Source organism: Phyllobates terribilis, unplaced genomic scaffold, assembly GCF_046119375.1.
Source record: "Phyllobates terribilis strain yellow unplaced genomic scaffold, ASM4611937v1 Scaffold_4__5_contigs__length_816908805, whole genome shotgun sequence".
Classification (NCBI taxonomy): Eukaryota; Metazoa; Chordata; class Amphibia; order Anura; family Dendrobatidae; genus Phyllobates; species Phyllobates terribilis.
In genome coordinates, this window is record NW_027362764.1 from 51,045,429 (window position 1) to 51,059,139 (window position 13,711).

At 49.3% G+C, this 13,711-nt stretch overlaps 1 protein-coding gene across 1 annotated transcript in view; it reads right to left on the reverse strand.

Moving 5' to 3' along the window:
* Positions 1-13,711, reverse strand: part of LOC141264166 (asparagine synthetase [glutamine-hydrolyzing]-like) — a 237,247-nt gene that overhangs the window by 142,906 nt on the left and 80,630 nt on the right. The window lies entirely within an intron of this gene.

The window sequence follows — 13,711 nt, forward strand, 5'->3', positions numbered from 1 at the left end:
CAAAAACACATAGAAACACATAGAAAACACCTTCAAAGGTGTCCAAAAGCTGACAAACTGCTCAGAAGACATAACTAACACATGGAAAAGTGACAAGTACATATAGTCATGCGAAAATAAAAGAGGTGGAGGAGTAAAAGGAGGGGGAGACACAGATATAGGCATGTCATGCCCTTCTAAAATCCAAAAAGTGAGAAGCCGACACGGCCAGTCCGCTCCTGCCCGTGCCACCTCCGTGTCGCCGGGTTTGTGCCAGAGCCGCGGTGAACCCTGACGGCCAGCCCCCCTCTCCCAATACTGGTGCCTGTCCGCTGGTGGGTCGAGCGAGCCCCCCTGTGGTGGAGGCAGCTCTAAGCTTTTTAATTTAAATTGTCTCTCTAATTTGAATGAATACACTTTAAATCCATTTACAAGGATCTATTGGAGGGCAAGTCTCATGCCAGCAGCCGCGGTAATTCCAGCTCCAGTAGCGTCCACTAAAGCTGCTGCAGTTAAAAAACTTTTATAAGGATCGAGTTCGGCTGTCCACCGCAAGGCATCCTACTGCCAGTCCCAGCCCCTATGCCTTGGGGTGCCTCCTGATGCTCTTCACTAAGTATCCCATGGTCCCGAAGCATTTCCTTTGAAAAAATTAAGTGTCTAAACTACAGGTGGTGCAGCTTGCTTAACAGCCGGGATAATCCGCTTACTAGCAGACACTGCTACTAGGCACAAAGTATTTCCTGGGCTAGATGCAGTTAAAAATTTGTAATTAGATACTCTCGTTGGATGCTGAGAAAGCATTCCATAGAGTCTCCTGGCACGCCATATATGATTCTCTTAAAAAGCTTGGGGTAGGGGTCTAGGGGACCCTTTTATAGCCAAAATCACGGCCCTGTATCGCAATACGTCACCTAGGCTGAAGATAAATGGAACTGTAGCACCCTGAGGGCTCGGTTGCTAAAGACGTATTGCACCTCACCCAGAGGTGTGATATCTCACTCTCAGGTAAGCATGGAGTGTGGATCAGGACCCGACACCTGCATGCATTACACCACATTGCCGTGGGGCAGGGCGACCAATATGCCCCTGAGATGGGCACGACAGTCCCTGTCCCTGGCTGGAGTGGGGGGAGGGAACACTGAGGAAGGGGAACCCTGTAGTGCAGGAGCAGGGAGGAAGCAGTTCCTGGGTGCATTGAGAAGGGAGTATAAAAGGTGGGCACCATCTTAGTTCAGTGCAGAGAAGTCTGAGCAGAAGTGGCAGGGAGCAGGGGCTCTGCATGAGCTCTGCTCCGGAGGCGGGCCTAGTAACAGAGGCCCAGGCCTGGAAGAGGGAGAAGGAAGGAAGAGGAGCGGAGAAGGCTCCAGGAACGAGGAATGAAGGGATCCCAGGGGTGCGGACGGGCGAGTCGCCACCGCACGCCCGAATCCACCTGCGTGGAGGGGTCAGTCCAAAGGGGGAGACCGGTCCCCGAACTAGTGGAGGCAGGAAACGACCCTCAGCTAGAAACCGGAGGCTCTGACATTTTATGTGGCGCAGCCCCTCGCTACACCCGCTAGGAAGGCACCACATAGGGTCAGGGAAACTGGCGCCAAGTTTACCAAGAGGAGGCCCGAGGCAGCCGGACAGAAGTGTTGGTAAGAAAGGCCAGACAAAGGACACACAAAGGGGGTCCTGTGAAGTGCTCCAAAGTTATCTGGGAGTTGTCTGAGCCCCTCACCTGGTGAGCACAGTACGACGTGGGCAGCCGTTACCTGCAGACGTGGTCTGGATAATAAGAACTGTGAGTAAAGGCCCTGAACTGCATCACTGACTCCGTGTCGTTACTGCTGCTGCCCTGCACCATCACCCCCATCCTCCGCATACACTGCCCTGAGGCTATACTCCTCCCGTGGGGAGTTATGCTACGCTCTGCTGCACCCACAACACCAGCCTTAGCGGTCTGCCCTGTAGCGGCGGTTCACTCTGACCGCAATCCACGGGTGGCGTAGTCGGACATTTAAACATGAAAACCACATAAATAGTTCCGCCACTGGTTTGACCGCCCTGAGCCACGGAACTGGGTCGCCGCCACGAAGACTACAACCACCAGCATCCACCAAAAAGGGTCCGGCTCCGGGTGTCCCAAGGCCCAGGGGGTGCGTCAGAACATTTTCATCACCTTTCACAATCACCAATGGGACAAGGCAGGGATGTCCTCTGTCCCCTCTCTTATACATCCTAGTGACGGAGCACCTGCTCTCATCAATTCGCCATAACCCCAATATTAGGTGGATTGAGGTGGGAGGCACCGAGTACAAGTGCTCTCTATTTGCTGATGATGTCCTAATATATATCACTCAATCACATATATCCATCCATGCTGTTATGGCTGAAATAGATCACTTTGTTACATGGTCAAATTTTAAAATCAATGCAGCGAAGTCTGAGGCCCTCGATGTCTCCCTCCCCAAATCCATATAGGATTCCATCCAGTCCAACTTTCCCTTTGCCTGGCCCTCACAGGGTATCAAATACTTAGGAATTCCTATTCATAGAGACCTCTCCCATCTATGTTATCTTAATTTTGGGCCCTTTATTGAACAACTCCATACAGACCACGGTTGGCAAGTTAGAACTGTAAGATTCACTACGTGAACCACTGGTGTTTTGTGGAAAAGCACATGTACACTGCGTTCCAAATTATTATACAAAAAGTGTTTAGGAGTGATAAGGGAAGAATTTGTTTGTTTGTCAGTTAAACTCATTGATGGTGATGTGTGTCAGGGCTCTTTATATCACTGTAAGCAATTGCAGACACCTGTGCTAATTAGTTTGGCAGGTGTGTCCAATGAAAGGCAAGACTACTTAAGAAGGCTCTCTCACATTATTAAGCAGCCTACATTTTCTGCCAAAATGGGAAAGAAAAAGGATGTGTCGGCTGCTGAGAAGCAACAAATTGTGGAGTGTTTAGGTCAAGGCATGACTACAATCAACATTGTGCGATGATCAGGATGAAGTGTCCTGGCAATCAAGAAGTATGTAGCTGATTCACAGTACACACGTGTGCATGCTGATAAGGGCAAATTGAGGACTCTTTCCTACAGGCAATTACGTCAGGTTGAAAGAGCAGCGGCAAAAAAGCCTTGTCATAGCAGCAGACAAGTTTTTGAAGCTGCTTGTGCCTCCAACGTCCCCCGAACAACAAGATGCAGGGTCCTTCAGAGGTTTGCAGCTGTGCATGCGCCATCCTGTCGACCTCCTCTATCCACTTCACACAAGCAGAAACGGCTCCAGTGGGCCAAACATTACATGAAGACTGATTTCAAAACTGTTTTGTTCACGGATGAGTGCCGTGCAGCGCTCGATGGTCCAGATGGATGGAGTGGAGGATGGCTGGTTGATGGACACCCCACGCAAACACGGCTACAGCGCCAACAAGGAGGAGGTGGAGTAATGTTTTGGGCTGGAATCATGGGGAGAGAGATTGTCGGCCCCTTTAGGATCCCTGAAGGTGCTAAAGATGAACTCCATAATGTATGTGGATTTTCTCAAACAGCACTTCCTGCCATGGTTCAAGAAGAAGAACCGTGTATTTCACAGCAAGATCATTTTTCTGCATGATAATGCACCATCTCATGCTGCACATAAAACATCTGCATCTCTGGCTGATATGGGCATAAAAGGGGACAAACTTATGGTGTGACCCCCATGCTCCCCTGACCTCTACCCCATTCAGAACCTTTGGAGCATCATTAAAAGGAGTGTCTATGATGGCGGGAGGCAGTTCACATCTAAGCAACAGCTCTGGGAGGGTATTCTGTCCTCATGCAAAACAATTGAAGCAGAAACCATCCAAAGCCTGACAAATTCAATGGACGAGAGAGTTCAGAAGCTCCTTTCGAACAAGGGGTCCTATGTGAAAATGTAACATCACCTAGAATAAAGTTTTGAGTTGAAAACTGTTTGATTTCAGTTTCTAACAACCTGCTAATGCTTATAATTTCAAAAATGACCATTTTTTTGGTCTTTATTAAAATGAAAAGGTTGATCGAAAAGTTTGGGGGATCTAAGAGTGTGGCAACCCAGTAGTCATGATTACTTCGAATTCTGACAATATGAGGGTCATGCTGCAGGTAGTGCAGCAAGAAGGCACTTATGTGCCTTGCGCATCTCGGAGCCCCAAAATTATTTTCCGGGCTAGATGCAGCTAAAAATTATTTTTAATTTTAAATCTGGTGAAGCTTTAGTATAGATGGCCTAATAGGATCAGTGCTGCACACTGCTACAAAGCCCAAATTATTTTCCAGTCAAGATACAGATAAACATGATTAGTAATTTGAAAGCTTAAAACGGTTGGTAGGGTGATTTTAACCAATCATCAAGCTTTTACTCTCCCCAGGATGACACAGGGGTAGAAAAGTCGTTTCGGATCCATGATTTGTTCATCTTTATGAACGTGAGTCTGTCTACATTATCAGTGGAGAGCCGCGTGCGCTTATCTGTCAGCACACCACCAGCAGCGCTGAGCACACGTTCAGACAGAACGCTGGCTGCGGGGCATGACAAGATCTCCAAGGCGTAAGTGGCTAGCTCCGGCCATTTATCCAGATTGGAAGCCCAAAAAGAGCAAGGGTCCAGTGACACAGTCGTGGCTTCAATGTTTACTTGGAGATACTCCTGTACCATCGTCTCTAGGCGTTGACTATGTGTCAGACTTCTTGTCTCCTGTGGCCTTGCAAAGGATGGGCTAAAAAAGTGGTGAAATGATTCCGCAAAATTGATGTTACCAGCAGATACTGTGGTTCTGTTACGGTTTGAGTGCTGAACACTTGACGGTCCCACGGTTGGCAAGTTGGAACTGTGAGATTCACTACGTGCACCACTGGTATTTTGTGGAAAAGCACATGTAAGATTCTGCAACAGTCTCTGCTGATACTCCTGCATGCGTGCATCCCTTTCTATGGCAGGAATAATTTCTGCAAATTTACTTTTGTACCGGGGATCTAACAGTGTGGCAACCCAGTAGTCAGGATTATTTCTAATTCTCACAATTCGAGGGTCATGTTGCAGGTAGTGCAGCAAGAAGGCACTCATGTGTGTTGCGCATCCAGGAGCACCAAGTCCCTGTTGTGTTGGTGGCGAGGTAACAATCATGCTTCCTTCCTCTGTCCTCTCCCCCCAACCTCGCACAACAGAAATGTGATCAAGGTCTCCCTCATCTGATGAGTCTTCCATCAGTTCGTCCTCCACTTCTTCCTGGGCTCCTGCACCTTCCTCACTAGTTTGGCTGCTACCATGCGCCCTGGTAAAACCATCTCCCCCACCCTCACATGCCTGCCGCCTTGGTGCTGCCGACCGTCTGGACCTTGCAGATGTTAGCCCTTCCGCATACAACTCCTCCTCCTCTACTTCCTCCACCTCCTCTTGTGCCACCACCTGACTCCGAATTCTGTTTAACATGTGCTCCAGCATGTAAATCACCGGAATAGTCATGCTGATAATGGCATCGTCAGCACTAAACATCTTCGTCGCCATTTCAAAACTGTGCAGAAGGGTGCATAGGTCCCTGATCTGAGACCACTCCTCCAGCGTGATTTGCCCCACCTCTGAATCTCGTTGGCCCAGGCTATACGTCAGAACGTATTGCACCAGGGCTTGTCGGTGCTGCCACAGTCGCTGCAACATGTGCAGAGTTGAATTCCACCGGGTAGGCACATCGCATTTTAGCCGGTGAAGTGGCAGGCCCAACGACTTCTGTAGAGATGTAAGTCGCTGAGCTGCGGGATGCGAACGACGGAAGTGAGCACACAGCGACCGTGCCCTCTGCAGAAGGCCATCTAGTCTGGGATAGTGGGCTAAAAATTGCTGGACAACCAGGTTCAACACGTGAGCCATACAAGGCACGTGTGTGACATTGCCCCGGCGAAGGGCCGCACCCAGGTTTGCAGCATTGTCGCACACGGCCTTCCCTGGTTTCAGGTCCAGTGGAGACAACCATTCATGAAATTGGTTCTCCAGAGCTGACCACAACTCCTCAGCTGTGTGACTCACATTTCCCAGACATTTCAATGTAAAAACCGCCTGATGACGTTGAGCCCTACTGCCAGCATAGTAAGGAGGTGTGCAGGATCCCTTCTGCGCAGTTAGAAAGCTTGTGGCATGACCAGACAGGCTTTGGGTGCAGGTGGAAGACCGAGAGGAGGTTGAGGAGGCAGAAGCAGTGGAGGAACTTTGACATAAAGAGGATTGACGCACAACTCGTGGGGACGGCAAGACTTGGACAGCAGCCCCTTGTCCTGCTGTCACCATAGTTACCCAGTGCCCAGTCAGCGACATGTAACGCCCCTGTCCATGCCTACTCGTCCAAGTGTCTGTGGTGAAATGCACCCTGTCACACACAGAGTTTCTCAAAGAAGCGGTGATGTTGTGTGCGACATGCTGGTGGAGCGCAGGCACACCTTTCTTTGAGAAGTAGTGCCGACTGGGCATCTGGTACTGGGGCACTGCGACGGACATAAGGTCTCGAAAATCCTCTGTGTCCACCAGGCGGAAAGGCAGCATTTCTGTAGCCAAGAGCTTGCAGATGGTGAAATTCAACCTCTTAGCTTTCTCATGGCTAGGAGGAAATGGTCTTTTACTTGTCCACATCTGAGGGACCGAGGGCTGGCTATTGTGCTTAGACGGGGTTGATAAGGGTGTCCCCGGCAAACTGCCGGTCTGTGAGGAAGATGCAGGCGGACATGTTAGGTTGCCTTGATCCAAAGGTGGTGCTATCGATGTCGGACAGCGCTCAACACCAGCTGGTGTTACCACCTCCAAAGAAAATGATGACCTGCCAATCACGCTGGCTGTTGCGGGTAAAGAGGTGGCAGGTCTGCGCCCCAAAACAGGTGTGACTGCTGTCCCCCCAGTCACAGAGGATGAAGAGGCCGCGGATGCACAAGATACGGCAGACGGTGATTGGCCCGGCCGGCTAGGCCGCATTGTAGCACACTGAGCTTCCCACTGCAACTTATGCTTCATGTCCATGTGCCGGTTCATGCATGAAGTACTCAAACTATGTATTTTTTGGCCTCTACTTAGCTTTTGCTGACAAATGTTACAGATAACACGAGTTGGGTCATCTTTATCGATCTGAAAAAATGCCCAGGCTATGCAAGGCTTAGCACCCATGCGACCTGAAGAGCCACCACGACTTGTGGTGAGAGGCAGAGTTGTGTTTGAGGATGCAGTTGTTGACGTGCTTCCAGTACTACGTCTCTGTCCAGGAAGGCGCAACCTGACCTCGTCGTCACTAGCATCTTCCTCCACCTCCTCTGCTGACCTCATCTCTTGGCTGACTGTGGGTTGACAGTAAGTGGGATCTCCGACCTCATCATCATCACCCTGTGCGTTATCACACCCGTCGTCCTCAGAGCCAACCTGTTCCTGCCCTGACAAAAAACTAAAGTTGTCGCTCCAATCAGGTATTTGAGTCTTATCATCGTCTTCCTCATTGTCTCCACCAACAGGAGTTACAGTTTGGGAATGAGGGTCTACATTATGGTCAGAACCTTCTGCGTCTGGTCCTGGATCCGACTCATAAAGATTCTGGGCATCAGTGCAGATCATTTCCTCGTCTGGATTCACAGAAGCGCTGGAGTCGACCTCTGATTCCCAGGCTATAGTATGAGTAAACAGCTCTGCAGACTCAACCATCTGTTCTACCTCACACTCAGACGGGCAGCTGGAAAATTTGGGAGCTGTGAGGAAGCAAGTGCGATTTGGGTGACACCTTTGAGGACTGGAGTATTTGTGATGTTGAAGTTGATGTGGAGGAGAGCCCACTTAAAGGAGCACTTGATATCCGTTGAAGCACCTGCTGTTTTTGTGCCTCATCTGGAATTTGTAGCGATTGGCGTGGCCGTAAGAAAGGGATCTTATCACATTGTCCGCTAAAAGAAGTAGACATTTTAGTTTGGCTGGAAGATGGTCTTTCTTCTGCACCTACCCCACGGACACAACCTTTTTTCCCCTTCCCAACACGCCTATTCCCCTTTCCACCAGCAGCAGGCCTTTTTCCACTCATTTTGGTGGTTAACTAATTCACAACTCTGGAGTTGTTTGCACAAAAAAACAATGGATGGTAACCGAGCAGAGCTGAGTGGCCAAACTGTGGTATTAGGCCAAAACTATTGGCTGGGTTAGATGCAGAAAAAAATTATTTTTAATTTGCAACCTGATGGAGGTCAGTATAGATGGACTAATAGACCAAGTCCCACACACCGCTAGAAGCCCAAATATTTTTTCAGAGCTAGATGCAGAAAATTTTTTTATTCAATTTGCAACCTGATGTAGGTCAGTATAGATGGACTAATAGACCAAGTCCCACACACTGCTAGAAGCCCAAATATTTTTTCAGAGCTAGATGCAGAAAAAAATTATTTTTAATTTGCAACCTGATGGAGGTCAGTATAGATGGACTAATAGACCAAGTCCCACACACCGCTAGAAGCCCAAATATTTTTTCAGAGCTAGATGCAGAAAAAAATTATTTTTAATTTGCAACCTGATGGAGGTCAGTATAGATGGACTAATAGACCAAGTCCCACACACTGCTAGAAGCCCAAATATTTTTTCAGAGCTAGATGCAGAAAAAAATTATTTTTAATTTGCAACCTGATGGAGGTCAGTATAGATGGACTAATAGACCAAGTCCCACACACTGCTAGAAGCCCAAATATTTTTTCAGAGCTAGATGCAGAAAAAATTATTTTTAATTTGCAACCTGATGGAGGTCAGTATAGATGGACTAATAGACCAAGTCCCACACACCGCTAGAAGCCCAAATATTTTTTCAGAGCTAGATGCAGAAAAAAAATATTTTTAATTTGCAACCTGATGGAGGTCAGTATAGATGGACTAATAGACCAAGTCCCACACACTGCTAGAAGCCCAAATATTTTTTCAGAGGTAGATGCAGAAAAAAATTATTTTTAATTTGCAACCTGATGGAGGTCAGTATAGATGGACTAATAGACCAAGTCCCACACACCGCTAGAAGCCCAAATATTTTTTCAGAGCTAGATGCAGAAAAAAATTATATTCAGTTTGCAACCTGATGGAGGTCAGTATAGATGGACTAATAGAATGATGCTATGCCCAAAAGATTTTACTTCACTAGGTGCAGTAAAAAAATTGGTATTCTATACACAGGTGTTATATCTTGCAACACAGATAGGCTACTCCACTGACTAACACACTCTGCAATAGGCCAAAAAGGATTAGCTTTGCTAGATTCAGCCAAATGCTGTGAAAAAAACTTGCACAGCACTGGCACAGACCTGCCTGGCAAAAACTGATAGGAACTCATGTAACCTAGTCCTGAAAAGGACTCCAATTACAATTAGTCTTTACTCCCACAATCTATCTATTTAAGAGCACAGACCTCCCTGATAAAAGTCGTAGGAAATGCTGTAACCTAGTCCTTAAAAGGACTGCAATCACAACTATTCCCTACTCCCAAGCTATCTGTATATTTGTGCGAAAATTGGCTTGAAATTAACAAGGTATAGCACACACAGCAACAGCGGTGCCGTCTAACACGCAGCTGCAGCATTGAGAAAATGGTGGCGACGGGGAAAATGGCTTGGTCTTATAGGGCAAGGACATGTGACATACACTGCCAATCACACATGCCCTTGCTTGTGTGAAAAAAAGCACTTCGCTCCGTGTGTGCGCTGCTGATAGGCTGACAGATTGCACCTCCCCACTGCAAATGCGGGAAAGAGAAAAAAAAATGGAGATCTTCATTGTTCCTGCAGAGATCCATCCCCTGCCCCTCCCCCCGCCCCGCTGTACACTCAAACTGCGTATTAACATTAATTTTCATCATTACTGAGAAAAAATCCAGTTATGATTTTGGTGCACGAACAGTTATCGAACATAACCTCGAACAGCCGAATTTTTCTCAAATTGTTCGTGTTCGCCGACCGGCTCGAACACCGCCCAAAACAGCTCGAATTTGAGATTGGCGAACAGTTCGAGTAGAACAACGCTCATCTCTAGTAATGACGGACAATAATCCTCTTGCCCACCTAGAGAATGCCAAACTAGGGGCAATGGAACAGCGCTGGATGGCCAGGCTCTCTAGATTCCAGTACAAAATTAAATACAGAGCGGGGAACGAGAATCAGAATGCTGACATCCTGTCTAGAGTGACATCATCCCCGCCAGTGGGGGACAGGGATGAAGAGTTGGAGGAAGATGAGATGCCTGACTTTGCCCGGCTTGCAAAGCAAATAGAAGATAGCCGCCAGTATGCGGTAGGAGGGATTGAAGCCGTAGTGGGATCTCCCCTGTCCCAGCAAGAATGGGCCAAGATTCAAGATCGAGATCCCGAGCACGTCTTACTGAAACAGTATGTGAATAAACAAGAGAAACCGCCCTCCGAAGTGAGAGCCCGACTATCGACCGGAGCCTTGGCTCTGCTTGCCCAGTGGGATCGGCTGATCGTGAAAGATGGAGTCCTGTGTCGCAGGGCCCTTTTATCCCATATGCTGGAGGAGTGTTTGCAGATTGTCGTCCCGGTGCAGTTGGCCCATGAGATGGTGGGCGAAGCTCACAGGAGGAACGGCCACTTCGGCATAGACAAGACCCTCCGGTGGACCCAGCAGTTCATTTTTTGTCCGGGGCTCCGTAAGTTGGTTGAAAACATCTGTCAAGCATGCCGTACCTGTGAATTCCACAAGTCCGCGGAGCAGCGTGCCCCCGTCCAGACTATTAAGACGTCGAGGCCCCTTGAGCTGTTGATGGTGGACTATCTGTTGATCAGAACGGCGAATAGTGGCTGCCAGTACTGTCTGGTGATGGTGGACCACTTCACGAAATTCGCTGTCGCTGTTGCTACCAAGGATCAGACTGCTGAATCAGCAATTCGTTCGGGTCTACGGGTGTCCGGAGCAGCTACACTCTGATCAGGGGGCTTGTTTCGAAGGGCGAGTCATTGAAGAACTCCAACGGATGTATGGAATCAAGAAGTCCAGGACCACCCCTTACCATCCACAAGGGAATGGCGCATGTGAACGCTTTAACCGGACCCTCTTACAACTGATCCAGACTTTGGCTGAAGACAAAAAGCCCGACTGGCCTCGATTCCTCCCGGAACTGCTGTGGGCCTATAATAATCAGGTCCATTCCGTCACCGGATACACCCCATACACCCTTCTCTTTGGCCGTCCAGGCAAAAACATCCATGAGTTGCAACTGTCTAGCTCTGAAGAAGATACCTGTGGTACTTATCCTTCCTGGCTACAAACACACCGCCAGAGAATGGAGACTGTCTACCGGCTAGTAGGCCGACAAATTCAGGATCAAGTGCACGCTGACCCACTTCCGGTACAAGAAGACCCACTGAATGTAGGTCAACTGGTCCTAGTCCGAATAAAGAAGCCGCAAGGGAAACTCCGGCCCAAGTGGGAGACCGAAGTCTATTGAGTAATTGGACAGCCGTACCCCGGCGGCCCCGTCTATCGAGTGCAGGGCGAAGACAGCGGCAGCATCCGAACTTTGCACCATAATATGTTGCGCCCCTGCAGTTCCCAGCCTGACTCCCCTACTGTGATACCTAGAGAGATGGATATCACTAATACTGTCGGAGACACTGACCCCGGGGATGTAGAGACTGAATGCATGCCTACCCCTGTCCGTCCGACTGACGCACTTGAACCGATTACCTCCTCTACTGACATGTCGACTGGGAAAGAGAGTGGGGTGACTGATAGGAGAGGGGGGATCCAACCCATTAGGCGGACAACGAGGACCACTGCAGGGGTACCTCCAGGACAGTCCTACAGAGACCAATATGTGTGGCCCTCTTCCCAGCCGCCCCCTGTCACATCCAGAGCCATCGCCGCCCTGGAGCCGGTCGTTGGCAGGGACTGCCAACCTTTGAGTGGGGGGGCGTGTAGTGAGCTGGCCGGCTCTGGCTGTTCTGTGATAATTGATATAGAGCCTGTTACAGAAGTGATTACACAGGATGATGTTGCCACCTTGTGGCCAGAGGTTGCACCTGCGCAGGGTGTGATGACAGAGAAAAAGACTGAGCCTCCTGTGTCCGGCCCTAGAGAGTCACGTGACCAAAGTGGGAAGCAGGAAAAAGCGCGCAAAGAGTCTGCTGTGGTCTGTAAAAAGAGCCAGGACGGTGTGCAGGCCCTCGTGTGTGGCGCAGGAGAGACTCTCAACGTGATTTCTTCTATCTAACACCATATCCTCGGAGCCTTCCCCAGCTTCTGCACTGCTGAAGGATTCAGCTGTTACACTCCCTGCTACTGGAGTGTGGACTACATAAGGGGTCCACCAGAGCTTCTATCCGGATCAGAGAGACTGTAAGCGGGACATCTGGCGAGAGGCCGAAGTATCCCTTCCTTTCTTTCCGCGAATTCTGCTGTTCCTGTTTTTTTTTCCGGCTGGGACGCCCTCCTGCAAAGACAGACAGGCCTGCGACGGGGGACACATCCTTCTGGAGTAAAGGACTGGTAATGTGTGAGTAGGGACAGTGAGGGTCAGCTTATCAGTACATGTTATTACTGTGCATATTTACGGTTGTCATTTATTGTTTTTCTTTGCTGTGTTAAAAATGTATACGAGTAAAGATACGGTTATCAAGATAGAGTCTGTGTGTGGGGATCTTGCTGGGCCAGATCATAGATACCAATGCGCAGCCTTGCCCGCGGTCACTTCACATGCATATACACACAGGCAGGCATATACACACACACACACGCAAGCATATATACACACTGTACACACAGGCATATACACACACACACTGTACACACAGGCATATACATACACACTGTACACGTACACACACACACGCAGGCATATACACGCACGCACCGCAGGCATATACACACACACAGGCATATGACTCACCCATAAAAACGTTATTGAATATTTGGCACGGTGCTCTTGATATGAAATTGAAGCAGTGAGAGCTGTAGGCCTGCAGCCTTGTTTCCAATTCCAGGCCTCGTTGGAGAGTTGAACTGTAGAGTGCTGCTGGTCACCGTCCACATATCCAGCCCCGGAACCGGTATAAAAAAGCCCAGAGTCAGAGCAGGAGAGAAGGGGACGGTGCCACCACCCGGGAGCCAGTATTACTACAGGGGAGCAGGCCAGGGCAGATATGGAGCCGGGATGGGACGTATCAGAAGCCCGGGAGCAGGGAGAGCAGAGCGGGCCATCAGCTTCGGTGGCGCCGGCGTCTCAGAGGCCGGCCCCGGAGCAGAGAGAAAGCACTGCAGAGCGCGGCCGTGGCATATCAGAGGCCAGAAGAGAGCGGCGTCAGCGTCAGTGTCACCTGACACCACACTACAGTCTGCCAGCCAGCGGGAAAGCAGAGCGCGGTGCGTGTCACCGCCCAGAAAGAATCCGTCCTCTCAGTGTCAGAGACTCACGTGGTAAGTATGCTGCATGCACGTCACTGCAGGCTCGCTGTCACCAATGAATGTGCTGTGCGCGCGATGCTACATTTGCTTCAGCCGCGCTTTTAAAGGGCCCACGCCACCAATTTTCTCACTCTCATATCGGGGCCCACCGGGAAATTTCCCGATTTCCCGCCAGGCCAGACCGACCCTGAACATAGGCCAAGGTGTGGAGGAGCATTTTTGTTTTTGTTTATTTATTTTGCCTTATATACAAGTCATTACCCTGGAAAGAATTTTTCTTAACATTTTTTCAAGGAAAATACATTTTGGCTTCGTTT